An 18,865-nucleotide genomic window follows, 5' to 3' on the forward strand; every position below is an offset into this window, starting at 1 on the left:
AAAGAAAGAAAGAAAGAAAGAAAGAAAGAAAGAAAGAAAGAAAGAAAAAGACGTGGTAACAGATTAGATATGTGACATGAGTTAAAGTGAAGAGTCAAGAAAGGTACTGAAGTTTAAAGCCTGGGTAACTGGGAGGATGGTGTTGCCCTTGACAGGAATAGAGGAATTTGGAAGAGGGCAGGGTTTGGGGAATAAAGATAATGAGTTCTATTCTGGACATGTTAAGATTGAGATGCCTACATAAAATCCAATCTGAGATGTCCAAAAGGCAGCTTTTGGCTATGAAGGGATAGAATGCAAAAGAGAGACAGTAGGGCTGGATAAATAGATATGAGAAATGTCTGCCTAAAGATGATAATTGAACCCGTAAGGAGTTAAGATCAAGTGAGATAGCACAGAGGGAAAAAAGAAGACTGATGTGCATACATAAAGCACATGCAAAACAAACACATTAAAGGCAACCTTGGGATAAGAAGGAATTAGCAGCAGCAGAGATACAGAAAGGCCTCAAGCAGAAGGTGGTGCTTGAGCTGAGAAAATTCTGATTTCTAAGATGCAGAGGTGAGGAGGTGAAGGATCACTCAGGAGGCCAGTCTGGCTGGGAAGGATGGAAGGGAGTCATGTGTAATAAGGCTGAAAAGGTAGGTTGAGGCCAGGTGAGGAAGAGTTTTACTGCTAAATAGAAGCTTGTTTGATCCTAGATCCTTACTGGCAAATTATTGATCCCCACTCTCTTTGCCTGGATCAACATTCATATCATGTCCCTTCTCTGTGATTATGCCCCCAGGCTCTGTTCCAGGTTCTCTTTTCTGTCTATATCTCATTATCTCCCATGGGTTTAACTATCAACTCTACACATATCACTCCCAGATCTATAGATCCAGCCCCAGTCTCTTCATGAGCTCCAAAAACCACTAACTGCCTGTTAGATATTTGAAATTGGACTTTCCATAGGCACTGCAAACTCAACATGCCCACAACAGAATCCATTGTCTCTCACTCATTCATTTCACTCATTTATTCAATCCCTCTTCCAAAGTTCCCTATAACTATTGAAGTCCACTCCCCCTCACAGTCATCTAGGGTTTGAAACTTGTGTGTCATCCTCAAATCATTGCTCTTGCTTGTCCCACAAAGCTGCCAAGCATCGCCAAATCCTGTAGTTTCTACCGCCATACTATTTCTCAAAGACATCCTCTTCTCTCCACTCACAGAGCCGCCATCTGAATTCAGAGCCTCATCATCTCCTCCCTGGACCATTGCAATGATCTCCTAATTGGTCTTCCGCCTCAAGCTTCTCAGCCCTCCAAGATCTGCTGAGGTGCTCTTCCTACAGCAGGTCTGACCATGTCCCTCCCTGACTTATATAAATGTTGATCCAGGCAAAGAGAGTGGGGATCAATAATTTGCCAGTAAGGAAGTTGATTCCTTGAAGACCCCTTACTCTATTCCAATCAGTGTCAATCAGTTTTATATGGTCATAAGTTCTGTATATTTGGCCCCAGAGCTATAAGCCGCAGATGGTAGGATCACTTGTGTAATCATGGGAAGCTGGATGGAGGCCCTCCACCCTAGTTTTTCCTGGTTGTGGTGACCAAGCCCAGTGTGGTAGAGGTGACTTAACTACATGGAAAGTCTCCCCAAATTATTTTTATACCTCTGGACCATTCTCTCTTGCCAACATGAGTAGGTGCCCATCTTGTGACCATCTTGTGACCACCTAGTCAGTGGAAATATTCTTTGCTTTGCCCAACTCATAAACCTGCTGATATGTTGTTTTGCTTATTTTAGCCTATACATCATATGTCAACGAATGGAATTATTTTGTATATAGCATAGCTGTTCTCGAATGTTTACATATCGGACCCTATAAAAATAGGACCCTCGTAGGAGGGGGTATCTCAGATCATGAGTAAGATCTTAGGTTCACTTCATTAGAGGAGGCCATGGATCCTTTAATAAAGCTCCATTGGCTCGGAGCTCTGCCTCAGTTTCTCTTATTGTAAACTGGATAATTTTTATCCCCATACCAGATAGTAAGAGGACCAAAAAATAGCAACAAAGAAAACCCAGAGAGGAGATAGTATCTAAGGTGAGTTGGGGGATATGTGGAAAATGTTGCAAAGAGGTCAAGAAAGATGAGGAATGGGAGCCCTAGGTGGTACAATGGATAGAGCAACCAACCCTGGAGCCAGGAGGATCTGAATTCAAATCTAGCCTCAGACACTTAGTAGCTGTGAGACCCTGGGCAAGTCACTTAATCCTGATTGCCTCCAAAAAATGAGAGAAAGAAAAAAAGAAATGAATGAATGAAGAAAGGAAGGAAGGAAAGAAAGAAGGAAGGGAGGGAGGGAGGATGAAAGGAAGGAGTAGAAAAGACTGTTAGATATATGGCAATTATGAGATCATTGGTAACTTTGGAGAGAACACATTTAGTTGGCTGATGAGATCAGAAGCCAGATTGCAGAACATGAGAGGAGAGGAATTGGAGGTCATGCTCATCATATGCCAGTAAGTGCCAGGGCCAGGATTCAACCCAGATCTCCTAACATTCTTCTTCTTCTTCTTTTTATTGACTTTTAAAAAATTTTTAATGTAATATTTTACCCCAATTACATGTTAAAACAATTTAACATTTTAAAAATAGTTTTGAATTCCAAATTCTCTCCCTCCTTTCCTTCCTCCCATCTCCCCTCCCTATGACATTCTTTCTAATCCACCACAGTTACCTCCTAGTTCATGTGAGGTATCCTAGTGCCTAACACATAGAAATCACTTAATAAATAATAAATAAAATATATAACAAATATAAATAAATAAGTGATCACTTAATAAATAAATCACAATGCTTATTGACTTGACTTGACTTACACAGGATGTCTCTGTACGCCCATGTGGGCTGGTCTCCTGTAGAAAGCACATGAATGACTTATTGGATGGCCAGATCACCAATTTTTGGCTTTGTTTAGATATTCACACATCCCTTCTTACTGAACTCCTCCTCTGATATCTGGTCAGGGTATAAGTAATAATGATAGCTTTCATTTCTATAACACTTTAAGGTTTGCAATGCACTTTTCATATTTTAACTCACTTAATTCTCACAACAACCCTAGCAGGTAGGTGTTGCTATTATCTCCATTTTACAGATGAAGAAACTGAGACTGAGAGAAGGAAATTGACTAACCCAGGCTCACAGGGGCAAGTCTAAGTAAGTGTCTGGACTCGGGTCTTTCAATGTTCTATCCATTTCTCTTCCTAGCTGCCTCCATACTTCCCAGTATATGGAAGTGACCCAGGGTTCTCAACGAGTCTTTCAGTGGATAGATAGCAAGCTCTGAACAGTTCTATCCCTCTGGAAGGTCTGTGAGTGCGAGCATGGGGACACCTGATGTTTGTGAGAAGGTAGAGCATTGGGTGGCGTGTCAGTGTATGTGAGAGGCCATGTTGTACAGTGGGAACATGTTGCACATTGGAATCAGAAGAGCCCTGGGGAACAACTTCACCTCTGACACTCCCTCCTATAATCACAGAAAAGACACCACTCTCTAAGCCTCAGTATTTTCATCTGTTAAATGGGAATCATAACATCTGTAACTACCCACCCCCAACCATCCTGGATGGGTTTTCAGGGGAAGTAGGAATGATACTTAACAGAAATAAAGGTGGAAAAAAACAACTGAACTAAACCAAGTATGAACTGAGGAGTCCATACTGGAGACAACAATTTTTAAGGCATTTAGGAGTCAATTACCAAAGTATACAAAAGAGGGGAAGATACCTGAAAAAAAAAAGTCCGACCTTATTACAACCAGAAAAAATATAACTGAAACTATATCAATGACTACTGGTGCATAGACCTGTTCTCTTGTCTATACAAAGTTTTTTGTTATTGTTCGGTTATTTTAAGTCATGTCCAGCTCTTTGTGACTCCATTTGAGGTTGTCTTGGCAGAGATAATGGAGTGGTTTGCTATTTCCTTCTCCATCTCATTTTGCAGATGAGGAAACTGAGGCAAGCAGGGTTAAGTGACTTACCCAAAGTCACGCAGCTAGTAAGTGTCTGAGGCCAGTTTTGAAGTCATAATGATGAGTCTTCCTGATTCCAAACCCAGTGCTCTACCCATTGTCCACCTATCTGCCCATGTAAAATTTTTTTGTTCATTTGTTTCGATATTTATTCAATAAACATTTATTTTTAATATTAATTTATCTTAATTTATCAATAATCACTTCCATATGCTTTTGAGTTTCAAATTTTTCTCCCCCTTCCTCCCCACCACCCTCCCTAAGAGGGTGCACAATCTGATATAGGCTATACATATGCATTCCTATTAAACATATTTTCACATTAGTGATGTTGTAAGTAAAAACAACCAATAGGAGGAATCATCAGAAAGAGGAAACAAAACTCAACAGAAGAGAAAAAAAATAGCAATTCAACTTCCATAGTTCTTTCTTTGGATATGGATAGCATTTTCCATCACAAGGCCTCTGGAGATGTCTTAGATCCTTGTATTGCCGGGAAGGGTTAAGTATATCAATATTAGTCATCACACAACATAGCTGTTATTGTGTACAACGTTCTCTTCGTTCTGCTCACTTCACTCAGCATCAGACCATACAAGTCTTTCCAGGTTTTTCTGAAGTCAGCCTGTTTATCATTTCTTATAGCACAATAGTATTCCATCATATTCATATACCACAACTTGCTCAGCCATTCCCCAATGGATGGGCATCCTCTCAATTTCCAATTCTTGGCCACCACAGAAAGAGCTGCTATGAATATTTTTGTACATGTGGGTCCTTTTCCCATTTGTATGATCTCTTTAGGATATAGCCCTAGAAGTGCTATTGCTGGGTCAAAGACCACGTAAAATTTTTTAAAAGACTAATACGCATACATTAAGTCCATCCTTAATAGATGGGAAGTCAAGCTTTCACAAACCATATTATATGGCAGAGCACATTTTTACCATAAAAATTGGTAGAAAACTTCAAGATCCCACTAGGCTTCTTGTTCATTGACTGTAAAAGGCATTTGGTTTGGTAGAACAAAAAGCCTTAATAGCTCTCATCCAGCAAAGTTTCTCCCATGTCTATGTCAGAATGATACAAGATATAAAATCATGCAAAAATGTGATTGTACACGTATAGCCTTTATCAGATTGCATGCTGTCCTGGGGAGGAAGAAAAAAAATTTGAAACTCAAAATCTTGTAAAAGTGAATATTGAAAAATATCTTTGCATATAATTGGAAAAAATAAAATACTATTAAGTGGGGGGGGAAATAAAATCATACATACACAACCACAGAGATGACCTTGTTTGACAGTTAATGACTCATCATTAGCACCCAGCAAGTTGTAAAAGACATGTTTGCCAAAGGTGTTCACCACTGTCATGGAACAGAACCAGGCCAGAGTCCAAGCCAAAAATGGAGTCTCTATAGATGGCGAGGTCCTTCAGATGGCCCTGTTTGCAGATAACATTGCGCTGACTTACTGGTTTTCCCCAATGGCTGGAAAGTCTTCCCATCCTACCTCTGCTAAATGGTTTCCTTCAAATCTTAACTTAAATATGTCCTTCTTCAAAAGGACTTTACCAATCCCCCTTAATGCTAGAACCTTCCCTCTGAGATCACCCCCAGTTTCTCCTGTCTCTAGCTTAGCTATATAGATTTGGCTTGCATGTTGTCTCCATTAAATTGTGAGCTCTTTGAAGTCAGGTACCATTTGGTGATTTTTCTCTGCATACCCAGTGCTTACTTAACACAGTGTCTGGCAAATAGTAGGTACTTAATAAATGCTTGTTGATTTGACTGGACTGATTGCAGAAAGTCTTAGACATCTTAAATCAGATTCATAATCACTTCAAAGAGTTTTAGCCTCACTATCTATATAGGAAAATCCAAGTGAATGGAGAATTCAGTAGGATATACAACCTATAGATTTTGTGTATTGTTATATATCTTGGACGCTGCAAATGTACAATAAGTTGCTCTTTCCTGGTTCTCCTCCTACCCATCATACTACTCCTTCTCAGACTCTTTTATTGAATCTTCACCTAGGTCACATCTGCTAACCATGGCTGTCCCCCAGAGCTCTTTGCTTCTTCCTCTATACTATTTCTCTGGGTGATCAGACTTGAAGGAAGCCATTTGGCAGAGATGTGATGGAAGAACATTCCAGCCATGCGGGACAACCAGTTAGGAGGCATGGAGTGTGGTGCTCAAAGCATAGCACAGAGGCTAGTCAGCGCAATGTTATCTGCAAACAGGGTCATCTGAAGGACCTCACCATCTATAAAGACTCCATTTTTGACTTGAACTCTGCCCTGGTTCTGTTATATTACAGTGGTGAACACCTTTGGTAAACATGTAGTTTATAACTTTCTTGATGAATAATTCAATGATCATCTTTGTGCAGTGATTCTCAGATTTATTTGTCTAACCTTAACCTCTCATGATCTACAGTCTCATATTTTCAACTACTAATTTGACATCTTGAATTCTATGTCCCTTAGACATCTTAAACTCAATATATCCAAAAGTGAACTTATTATCTTTTCCCCAAAACCCTCCCCATTTCCTCACTTCCCTATTACTGTCAAGGACACCATCACTTTCCCAGTTACCCAGACTCTCAACCTAAGTATCATCCTCACCTTCTCACTCTCTCTCACTGCTGCCTTCCTCCATATTCAATTGGTTGTCCGGTCTTGTAATTTTTACCTTAAAAATATCACTTATGAGTGTATATGTACATATATATATCTATATCTATATCTATATATATATATATATAAATAATCCCCTTCTATCCTCTGAAACTATCACCCTGGCGCAGGCCTTGCACCTGGACTACGGAAATAGTCTGTCAGTTGGCCTGTCCACCTCAAGTCTCTACCCACTCCAATCCCTCTTCCACTTGGCTGTCAAATGTATCTTCCTAAAGTTCAGGTCTAACCGTGTCACTCCCTACTCAATAAACTAGTGGCTCCAAATTATTTCCAGGATCAAATCTAAAACCCTCTGTTTAACTTTTAAAATCCTTTATAACCTGTCCCTGTCCAACCTTTCCAATCTTCTTACACATTAACCTCCATGCCCCTCCACCCCCTCCACATATTCTTCAGTCCAATAACACTGGCCTCTTGGCTGTTCCACAAACAAGACTCTATCCCTTGGCTCTGGTCATTTTCTCTGGCTGTGCGCCATGCCTGGAATACTCTCCCTCCTCATCTACTGGCTCCCCTGTATTTCTTCAAACCCTGCCTTCTGCAAAAAGCCTTTCCCAATCTTCCTTAATCTTAGTGCCTTCCCTCTGAGACTATCCCCAATTTATAATGTATATATCTTATTTGAGAATGGTTGTTTGCATACTATCTCCCCATTAGACTGCAAGCTTCTTGGGAGAGACCTTTTCATTTGGTGATTTTGTGTTGTCTTTCTTTGTATAACCGGTGCTTAGTTTAGTTCCTGGCATGGACTAGAGCCTAGACATAGCAAATGCTTGTTGACTTACTGTTGAGTTGGGTTCAGAACTGAACAAGAAGAGGGGAATAGGTGGGATTTTCTTTGGGGAATGACAAAGTTCTTTTAATGATTCATAAGACAAAGGTCTATATTTTTAATAGCAATGTTCTTCTGGTGATATTATATAACTGAGGTCAATTAGTCAGCGAGCATTTATTTATTCTGTGCCAGTCAATGTGCCAAGAGCTGGAGATATAAAGAAAAAGCAAAACAATCCCTATTCTGAAGGAGTTCACATTCCAATGGGCAAGATAACAATTACACTTGTAGTTTCAGTTGAGTCCAACTCTCCATGGCCCTATTTGGAGTTTTCTTGGCAGAGATACTGGAGTGGTTTGCCATTTCCTTCTCCAGTTCATTTTACAGAGGAGGAAACTGAGGCAAACGGGGTTAAGTGACTCGCCCAGGGTCACATAGCTAGTAAGTGGATTTGAATTCATGAGGACGAGTCTTTCTGATCCCAAGCCCGGTATTCTATCCACTGTATCACCTAGCTGTCCTCAGACTCTTTGGGATCCTTTTGTGGTTTTCTTGGCAAAGATACTGAGAGTAATTTGCCATTTCCTTCTCCATCTCATTTTACAGATGAGGAAACTGAGGCAAACAGGGTAATGTGACTTTCCTAGGGTCACACAGCTAGTGAGTGTCTGAGGCAAGATTTGAACTCACAAAGATGAGTCTTCTAATTCCAAGCCCAAGGCTCTGTGCACTATGGTGCCGCCCAGTTTTCCCCAGGCTCTTCATGACCCCTCTGGGCTTTTCTTGGCAAAGATACTGGAGTGGTTTGCCATTTCCTTCTCCAGCTCATTTGACAGATGAAGAAACTGAGGCAAACACAGTTAAGTGATTTGCCCAGGGTCATACAGCTAGTAAATGTCTGAGACCAGATTTGAGCTTATGAGGATGAGTCTTCCTGATTCCAAGCCCAGTGCTCTATGCGCTGTACCACCTGGCTGCTCCAAACAACTGTGTTAGGGGCATGCAAGATATAAACAGGTAGATGGGAGATAATGCGAGAGAGAAAGCACTAGCAACTAGGGAGACTGAGCAAGACCTCCTGCAGAAGGTGGGATTGGAGCTGATACTAGAAGGAAATCAGAAAACAACAAGGTGGCAATGATAAGGGAGAACATTCTAGGCAAAGGCAGAGTGAAGAGACAAGGAATGGCAAGTAGACCAGTATTGCTGAGTCATAGCACATGTGGAAGTGAGCAAAGTGTAAGAAGGAAGAGGCCAGGGTGCAAAAGAACTTTAAATGCAGGAGGACTTAGGGCATATAATAGAGTGCTGGACCTGGAGTCAGATGGACCTGAATACCTCAGATACTTACTAGTGACTGGACAACTCAATTAACCTTTGTCTTCCCCAATTTTCTTAACTGTAAAATGGGGATAATAATCGCACCTACCTCACAGGGTTTTTGTGAGGATCAAATGAAATATTCATAAAGAATTTAGCATAGCACCTCATATACAGGAGGTGCTAAATAAATGCTTATTTCTCTCTTCCCTTCCCCTTTGGAGTTAGAGTTGAATGACCAACAGGGCTAGTTTACATGGTTAGACCTATTCTTTAGGAAGATCACTTTGACAACCAAGCGGAGGATAGACTAGAGTGGGGAGAGACTTAAGGCAGGGAGAACAATTAGAAGGATATTGCAGGGACAGGTGAGAAGTGCTGGATGCCTGTACCAAGATGGTGGCTGGGTGAATGAAGGAAAGGAGGTATACGCAAAAAGGTGTTATGAAAGACTGGAGATGCCGTGAGGAGTGTGGCAACAGATCGGATATGGGAGGTGAGGGAAACTGAGGAGTAGAGAATGGTACCAAAGTTTCCAGCTTGGATGACTGGGTACGGGGAAGTTTGGGAAAGGAGAGGGTTTAGGGGTAAAGATAATGAGTTCTGTTTGGGACATGTTGAGTTTAAGACGCCTTCCAGGACATCCAGTTTAAAGTGTCCAAAAGGCAGTTGGTAATGTGGGACTATAGCTCAGGAGAAAGATTAGAGCTGGATAGATAGACCTAGGAATTGTATGGGTAGAGATGATCATTGAACTCATGGGAATTGATGAGATCACCAAGTGAAATAGTATAGAGAGAAAAGAGAAGAGGGTCCCAGACAGAGCTTTGGTGGACATCTATGGTTAGTAGGTGTGACCTGGATCAGTACCCAGCAAAACAGAGAGAAGGAGCTGCCAGACAGGTAGGAGAAGCATCAGGAGAGAGCAATGTTAGCATCACCTTGAAAGGAAATGATATCCAGGAGGAGATAGTTATCCATAGTGTCAAAGTCTAGAGAGAAGTTAAAAAGGATGTGAGGAAAGACCATTTGATTTGGTGATTAAAAGAAAACTGGTAATATTGGTAGGGGCAGCTAGGTGGCACAGTGGATAGAGTGCTGGCCCTGGAGTCAAGAGGATCAGAGTTCAAATCTGGCCTCAGATACTTACTAGCTGTGTGACCCTGGGCAAGTCACTTAACCCTGTTTGCCTCAGTTTCCTCCTCTGTAAAATGAGCTGGAGAAGGAAATGGCAAACCACTCCAGTATCTTTGCCAAGAAAATCCCAAATGGGGTCATGAGAGTTAGACACAACTGAAAAACAACTAAATGAAAACACCATGGTAATATTGGTGAGAGAAGTTTCAGCTGAATAATGAGCTTGAAATCCAGATTGCCAAGGATCATCCGAAGAGTTGAAGTTGAGGGTCACCCACAGAGAAACAGGGACATGCAGGCAGCCATGCATTATACACAGGTAATTATGAAGGAAGAACAATATAAAGGATTGCATCAAGTACAACTGAAAAAGAAGATGGGCTAGTCGTGTATTGAGAGGGATGGATAGAACTGATGAAGCTGGATTGGTCTCCTCAAGATGTCAGGGGAACTTGAGGAAGGCCCCTAGCACATGGGAGGACCTGTAAAAGAATTACCTAGATGGATAATAATAATTAATATTTGGCCATGGCAACCTATAAAGACAGGCAATATAGTTTAGTAGATTGAATATTGGACTTGGAGCCTACAGAAACCTAGGTTCATAGTCTTGGCTTTGACACTTAAAAAAAAATGATTGATATGTTCTATTTTCACATGACCTTCATTTCCCAATATATCCCTTCCCTCACTCAGAGAGTGGGTATTCTCTCATAACAAAGAATAAAAAAGAAAGGAAGAAAAACTAGCTCAGTAAAAGTAATCAACACATCCATTAAGGCCAATAGCATATGCATTGTTTCACACCCAAAGTCTCATCCTTCTTTCTCAGTGCCACTTCCCCCTTTGCAAAAAAGAGAAGGAGATGCATAGCCGTAAATCTTCTTTTGGGCGTCAAGTCTGGTTGTCATAATTACACAGTATTTGGTTTTGATTTATTGCTGTTCTTTCTATTTATATTATTGTAGTCATTGTAAATATTATTTTCCTGATTCTCCTTGCTTCCCTTTGACTCAGTTCATCTAGGTCTCCTCATTCCTCCCTCTACATTTCATAGTCACCATTTGGGCAGCAGCATTCCATTACATTCATGTACCATGCTTTGTTTCTCCACTGCAATGGGATCTACTTTGTTTCCAATTCTTTGCTACTGCAAAAAGGCTACTCTAAATATTCTGGAGCCTTTTTTTTTTTTGTGGAGTCTTTTTATACTCATTTTATCAATGACCTCCCTGAGTTATCGGGATTTCTGATTTCAGAGGCATGGATATTTTAGTCACTTTATTAGCATAATTCCAAGCTATCCTCTTCATAGCTTGATAGCCCTTCACAGCTCTGCCAACAGCATATTACTGTCCCTGTCTTTTCACAACCCTTTCAGTATTGACTATCCTCATCTTTTGTCATCTTTGTCAAATTTCTGGATGTGAGGTGAAACCTTAAAGTTGTTTTGATTCATATTTCTCTAATTATTAGCTACATGGAACAATCTTTCATATAGTTCCCCCAACACTTTTAACTGTGCAGAAAGGAGATAAGTTACTTTTCTCTATGCTAATTTACTTTTAAAATGAGGAGTTGCATACCTGTAGTGGGGCAGCTAGGTGGCACAGTGGATAGAATGCTGGGCTTGGAGTCAGGAAAACTTGAATTCAAATCCAGCTCAGATCCTTACTACCTGTATGACTCTGTGCAAGTCACTTCACCCTGTTTGCCTCAGTTTCCTCATCCGTAAAATGAGCTGAAGAAGGAAATGGCAAACCACTCCAATATCTTTGCCAAGAAAATTCCAAAAGGGGTCATGAGGAGTTCGACATGACTGAAAAGGAGTAAACAACAACAACATACCTGTAGTACCTACCTCATAGGGATGTTACGGTGATCAAATAAGATAATATGTGAAAAGTATTTTGAAAACCCCAAAGTGCTATATAAAGTTAGCTATGATGATGATGAGAAGCATTTGGGAATAATGGATAGAAGATTATCCTTGCAGTCAGGAAGACCTGTGTTTCAGTACTGCTTTTGATTTACAGTAGCTGTTTACCTAACTTCTTAATGCTTCCTGGGACTATAAATTACAGAGGAGCGGCCAATGTGTATTGGTAGAAGGAGTTTCCACCCTGGGACTTCCCAAATCTGATGAAATCACAGGTATGAACAAAAACACATGATGAAACAAAGGAAAATTTAAAAATTGCTCTCAGTCCTGTTCAGTCTCCTAAAATGATGCTGGCAGAAGGGAAGAAAAGGAGGCAAAGGGTGCTAAGAATCACAGTTTTTTAGTCTGTCTATAAATAATAACTTAGCTTTTGGTACTCTAAATGTGACATTCTTATCCAATGTCTACAGCTGGAAGGATTGAATCATACCCATTATGACATTCTTACAAATGAAACTAATCTGCATAAGGAAGTTGCAGTTTGTAAGTGTAAATAGATCACAGGCTTTCTTCGAAAAGACAAATAAAGGAGTTGGCCAAGCTAGTTTTTGGTGTATCCCAAAGTAATTAGAAACATCAGGTCATGAGATGTTTGGTCATCTTGTCTTAAGTAAGCAAAATGACCACTATAAAACATTACAACTTACATGTCAACACATCTGGTACAGAAGATGCAGAGACATAGATGTATAAAGAAGAACTTTGACAAGGCATTCCAAATCAAATCAATTCTCAGTGACTTCACTGCAAAGGGCGGGGTATGGGGAATATGTTGGAAAATATTGCTGAGGACAAAGAAATCAGAGAGGTTAAAGCATGATAAATCTACACACCTAAATATTATGAATATTTCCTTCTGGAAGTTAAGTAGGAGGCACTGTACATGGTAAATGCCAACTACTATCACTAAAAGTATGAAATTGATTATATCCTAGCAGAGACCAAAATTTTGGAGTAATTTTTGAATCAGCTTGTTAGATCAGAGGTCAAAATTGATGCCAAATTAAAATAAAAATGAGAACATGGGGTATGTACTCAAAACAGCTACAATTTGACCTATTTAACTATACCAGAGATACTGAAACATGAAATGGAGAAAGGAACAGATATCAATGTGGATTATGGCATTATCTATAATGATATGAATTTAAGAAATATGGCAGGGGCAGCTAGGTGGCGCAGTAGATACAGCTTTGGCCTTGGAGTCGGGAGGACCTGAGTTCAAATCTGTCTTTAGACACATGACACTTACTAATGAGGTATGTTGGAACTAATTTCTACCAACTCAGGAGAGCTGATTGAAAAATTTTCAGTTGAGCATTTATACTTTGAAAATTGCCAATTGCTACAAATCAAGACTTGATTTATTGTTTGTTGATTATCTAGACTTTAGAAAGTGATGGAGAAAATATGAATAATGCAGATTAAACTTAAAAGTTTGCTTTTTCTTTTGGTGTGCCAGTTGTTAAAAAAAACTTATCAGCATACCCTGTTTTGCCAAGGACAAAACCAGTTGAGAATATAAACTCATTTGTAAAGTCTTGTGCAGGGGGAATTATGAAACATATCAATTCATAAAACAAGAAGAAGTGGTGGAGGAAAAAACAAATTTTGGCATGATATCTAGTTAAGCCAGATCACTCCAAGAGCATTTAATGATGAAATTGGAAAAATATTTTAAAAAATTTTAAGTGGAAAATATCTATTGATTTCTATGACAAACTGTTTTGTTGATCACTGACAGTGGAACTTCTACATTTGAAATCTAACATCACAGTCCCCAATGTGCTACATGAAGAAATGGGAATGATATATAAACAAACAAACACAAACAAAGATGGGAAGAGCAACTGGACCAGATTAAATACACTTAGAGGGATTTCTGTTCTGGAAGTGACATATTTTGAAGGTGTTGAAGAACCAGTTCTCTAGATATCTGAAAGAGGGGGAGATTTTTAAAAAATTATGAATGTTGCTAATACACAAAAAAAGTGACCAAGAGAATATCTGCCACTGCAACTCATATGCCTATTTTCTTGTCTTTTACAAAGCCTTTTTGAAAACGATGTCTTCACACAATTGAGTGTATCCCTGGTGACAATATGAGAAGAGAAAAGATAAATGTTCCCAAATGATATCCTACCCCAAACCACTCTTTTTAGTCACAAAATTGACTGAAAGGTACAGAGAATAAAAGATCCCATTTATTGTTCATAGAATTGGATGCGAAAGGGAATTTTGAAATCATTATTGTCTAGTCTCCTCATTTTACATATGAGGAAACTGAGGTCCAGAGAGGTTGAGTGATTTGCCTGAGGACATACATATCTTAAGTAAATGAAGCCAGAATTTGAACCCATTCCTCTAATTCCAAATCTGTTACATTTTCCACCCAGCCAAGCTTATGTACCAATAAAAAGAAAAAATTTGGCGGAGCAAGATAAAGTCATAAAAGCTCTATTAATATGTGTTCAAGATTTCTTTTTTTTTTCAAGATTTCTTAATGGACATGACAGAAATAACTACGATGACCCTCTGGTTATCAGTATCAAATGAGTGTAAATCAGAGAGTTTGACACTCCCAAATCTTTATCAAACATTTTTCTGACAATACTGTCCCAGTGCTTAGTATAGTGCTTTTTTCACAGTGAGGACTCAGTGATAGTGTTGACTGTATACCACAGTCTATAAGGAATTAAAATTGTGGGTCATTCACATGTCCATGGATAGATGTGTAGTGGGCATAAAACAGGCTGTAGCAGATTTTGAGCCATGAATCACATATATGAAGTAACCTAAAAGATATCCCCAAAGGGGCATATGGCCAGAAAAGGAGGTGGGCTTCTCATGTAGCAAGAGTTAGAGATAGCCCACTGACAGTCTAAGTGTTTCACCAGTAACCCAGAGGAAGCCTCTGACATGTTGGGTAGATGCCTTGTGGAGGATTTATGGAAAGACGTAGAAAAAAATGGGTGCAGGGTGAGATAGTTCAGATATGCTATGATCTGTACCTTTGAAGGGTGTACCTCCTTGATGAGATCATGGATGTACTAAAATAATTAAGATCAGTCTGCATGATAAACATCACCATGTTGGCCAGAAGGTGATTCATTTTTTATTTGCTGCAAATTTCAAGAGCATCTATTAAGTTCTAGAGTACTTTCAATTGGCCTTGATGAAGATGTACATACACTCATGAAATACCAGATCTTTGAACCATTAAAGAATGCACAGAGTCACACCCAGCACTTCACAGGTAGCACAGCAGATAGAGTGTTTGGCCTGGAGTCAGGACGGCTCATCTTGAGTTCAAATCTGGCCTCAAACACTTACTAGCTGTGTGACTCTGGGCAAGTCACTTAACCCTGTTTGCCTCAGTTTCCTCATCTGTAAAATGAGTTGGAGAAGGCAATGGCAAACCTCTCCAGTGTCTCTGCCAAGAAAACCCCAAATGGGGTCACAGATAGTGAAATATGACTGAAAAACGACTGAACAGCTGGCTCCTAATTAAGAGATTTCCTTCCCTCTCCCCTCCTCTCTTTTCAACTCCCTTTGTGTATTGTCTTCCCCTATTTGAAGCTTCCCCTTACGTTAGAATGTAAGTTCCTTGAGGTCAAGATCTATATTTTTCCTTTCTTTGTATCCCCAATACTTAGCACAGTGCCTGACACATAGGATGCACTTAATAAATGTTAATGACTATGGGTACAAATCAACCATAAGGATTCCCCCAAATCAGGCTATTCAGTCGCCTTGTTAGCCTGGTCTATTGGACAGAACTCTGCTCAGCTTTCCTAAGAATCCCTTTACTAGATGAACCCACTTCCTAGGGTAAGAGAGGTGCTCTCCCAGGTATGGCAGAAGCAGAAGAGTGTCACTCAGCTGGTACAAAGCAGCACAGCTGTATCAATGGCATGCAAGTCCCCCACTGCTCTAGCAAACAAAGGCAAGAAACCCTGGGAGCTATTCCTCCCCTACTCCACAAGCACATTTCCAATTACTATTACCCTGGTACTGGAGGGCAGCATGCTACTTTTAAAAAAGCACAAGCTTCTGAGTCAGAGGACTGGGTTCAAATTGACCCTGATCCTCACTATCCATGTGAACCCATCACAACTTCCCTGGGCCTCAGTTTCCTCATCTGTAAAATGAGGGTGTTGGACTAGCTGACCTCTCGGCTTCAGAGCTTTGCTGTTATGATCAGCAGAGGTCCAGGACACACATTCAGAGAGCTGCTACACACTCATGCCTCTTATCTCCTGCCCTAGACTTCTTTGGATAGCCAGGATCCTCCAAACACCAAGCAGTGTCATGGGAAGGGACCTAGGCTATGTGAGCCAATTCCATTAAACTGTCAGCATCTGTATTATGATTGATGAGTTTCTTTAATGATTGATGACAGGACAACTTAATCCTTTAATACATGGTAATGTCCTCGGGTATTGAGGGGAGAGAAAATGATTGCCCCCAGAAGACCAAAAACACTACAAAAAAGATAGATTTACCCATATGACAAAAGGAGGGTTTGGGAGAGGAAGGGATAATTTATTTTAATTTTGGCTAATTCACTTTACAAAAAGTGTTAGTGAAGGGTTCCTATAGCCTAGGGGTTTTTTACCTAGGGACCATTAACTCTTTAAAAATTTTTTCTTTTGACAACTACATTTCAATTATGTCATAATTACATATAATAAAATATTATACTAATAATGATGATAATAGGCAGCATTTATATGGTGCAGTAAGGTTTGCAAATGGCTTTACAAATATGATCTCATTTGATCCTTATAATGACCCTGGGAGGTAGATGCTAGCTATTATTATCCCTATTTTACAGATGAGAAAACTGAGTCAGACAAAGGTTAAGTAACTTGCCTAGGGTCACGCAGCTCAGAATTATCTAAGGCTGGATTTGAACTCAGGTATTATGTGACTCCAAGTCTATCCCTCTTTCTACTTTGCTATCTAGCTACTCCATGCTTAGCACAGTGCCTGGCACATAGTAAGTATTTAATAAATAATTATTGACCAACAGACTGAAAGTCAGCTCCTGAACTGTATTTAATATTCAGTTTGATTTACAAAAAAAATCAGTGTTTTCAAGAACATGCCATGTGGATATAGCATACTTCCCAGAATCCTATTGCTCTTACTTCCTAGTAGTACTTAAATTTCAAACTAACAGACCATTATGAACCCCAATCTGTTTCCCAGTCTGCTATCAGCAGTTTGGTTCTGTGTGAAACGTGCCTTGATGAGGGGCAGCTAGGTGGCACAACGAATAGAGCACCGACCTGGGAGTCTGGAGGATCTTTGTTCAAATCTGACCTCGGACACATAACATTCACTAGCTGTGTGACTCTGGGCAAGTCACTTAACCCCGATCGCCTCACCAAAAACAAAGAAATGTGCCTTGATGAGCGCACCCTAACCTGGCCTAACCATCATCCCACTTAGTTGTGTACTCTTGGAATTCTACTCCTTGGCTGGCACTGTGATTCGTGCCAGGTTCTAACTGAAGCACCCAGTATGGCATCACCCACAAGTTATCCTATGGGGATGAACACGTAGGCTTTTTCTAGTTAAGCCCACAGATTGACTGAGAAAAGTTCAAAGGATCATAAATTTTAGATCTGCACAAGATCATAGAAATTAGCTAGTTCAACTTGTTCACTTTACAGACTGGTAAACTGAGGTCCAGAGATGCAAAGAAACTTGCTCAAGGTCACAAGGCTAATGAGTAGCACACCCAGGGTTTAAACTTAGGTCCTCTGCCTTCAAATTTACTTGGTCGTGATTGTTATCTGTTGAGTATTCCCAAGTTCCTCTGGCTCCTATTATTCCAAATAAGGGATTATTAAGAGAAAAGAATGCAGGGGGATGTAAGGTCATTGATTTGGCCAAGGTTTCCTGATAAACCCCATAAATTCTCCGACACAGCACAATATTCAATCCAAGATGTAGCCAGAGTCTATCAAAAGCAAAATGGTTTCTGAGACCCATCCATCACCTTTTTCTTTCTGAGATTTTCTTGCTACTGACTATTCGTACAAATCAAAGATAGCAGCTGTCTCACTCCCCTACTGCACCCCAAGACCCAGTGTCTCCATAGGATCCCACAGCAGAATTTGTTATTCCCTAGCATTTGAGGGATAGAAGGGAGCCGTCTAATTTAATCCTTACCATACCTGACATAACTGACTACTGGTTGTCCAGCCTCTGGACAAGATCCCAAGAGCCAAAATGACCTCTATCTTGAAATTCCCTATCCCATAGTGCCCTGCTGATTGTGGATCAGATCAACTCTCTCTGAATAAGGCATGAAAGAGTGAGGACAGTTTACTCTGGTTGTAGAGAGGCAGTATGGTACTGGCCTTGGCCTTAGAAATTTGAATCCCACTTCAGGCATTTAGTAGTTGTGTGACCCTGGGTCAGTCCCTTAACTTCCCTGGGCCTCAGTTTCCTTAGCTGTAAAATGAGGGAGTTGGACTAAATAACCTCTGAAGTCCCTTCCAGTTCTAAATCTATGATCTGTGAAATTGGATAATAACAGATCAAGAGCTATAATGTATATAAAGCACTTTGAAAACCTCAAAGTGCTGTATAAATGTGATTTCTTACTATTGTTACCCCTCCCAGAGGACCCAAATGTTAACCCACAAGAATGAATTCTTCATGAAATAATTTCAGATAAACAACAAAACGCAATTTCCTGATGACACTGTACTGATTACATCATCCCCCATCCAAGTAGGAGCTAGTTGGGGAGCTCTTACTGGGGTTCTTTAAATGACATGAGGTAGGAAATCTGGTCCTGGACCAAACAACCAAAGAATTACTTGAGTCTGTTGAAGGGAAGCTTCATAACTGAAAGGTTCCCACTCTCCCCCATCATTCCCAGAAAACCAAGCAGGGTCAGGAGGAGAGAAAGAGAAAGAGGGGGAGAGTGAG

At 40.2% G+C, this 18,865-nt stretch overlaps 1 protein-coding gene across 3 annotated transcripts in view; it reads right to left on the reverse strand.

Annotated features, from left to right (window-relative positions):
* DPEP1 (dipeptidase 1) overlaps nt 1–18,865 on the reverse strand; it is a 43,434-nt gene that overhangs the window by 24,251 nt on the left and 318 nt on the right. The window contains exon 2 of one of the 3 annotated variants that reach the window (XM_027847319.1): nt 12,562–12,699. The exons of 1 other annotated variant lie outside the window; for it this stretch is intronic. The gene's annotated coding sequence lies outside the window, so the exon portion shown is untranslated. Of the gene's footprint in view, nt 1–2,871; nt 2,894–12,561; nt 12,700–18,865 lie in introns of those variants that run through there. One more of the 3 variants, XM_027847303.1, reaches the window with a different exon arrangement.

This window comes from Vombatus ursinus, unplaced genomic scaffold, assembly GCF_900497805.2.
Source record: "Vombatus ursinus unplaced genomic scaffold, bare-nosed wombat genome assembly UNPS02005286.1, whole genome shotgun sequence".
NCBI classification, from domain to species: Eukaryota; Metazoa; Chordata; class Mammalia; order Diprotodontia; family Vombatidae; genus Vombatus; species Vombatus ursinus.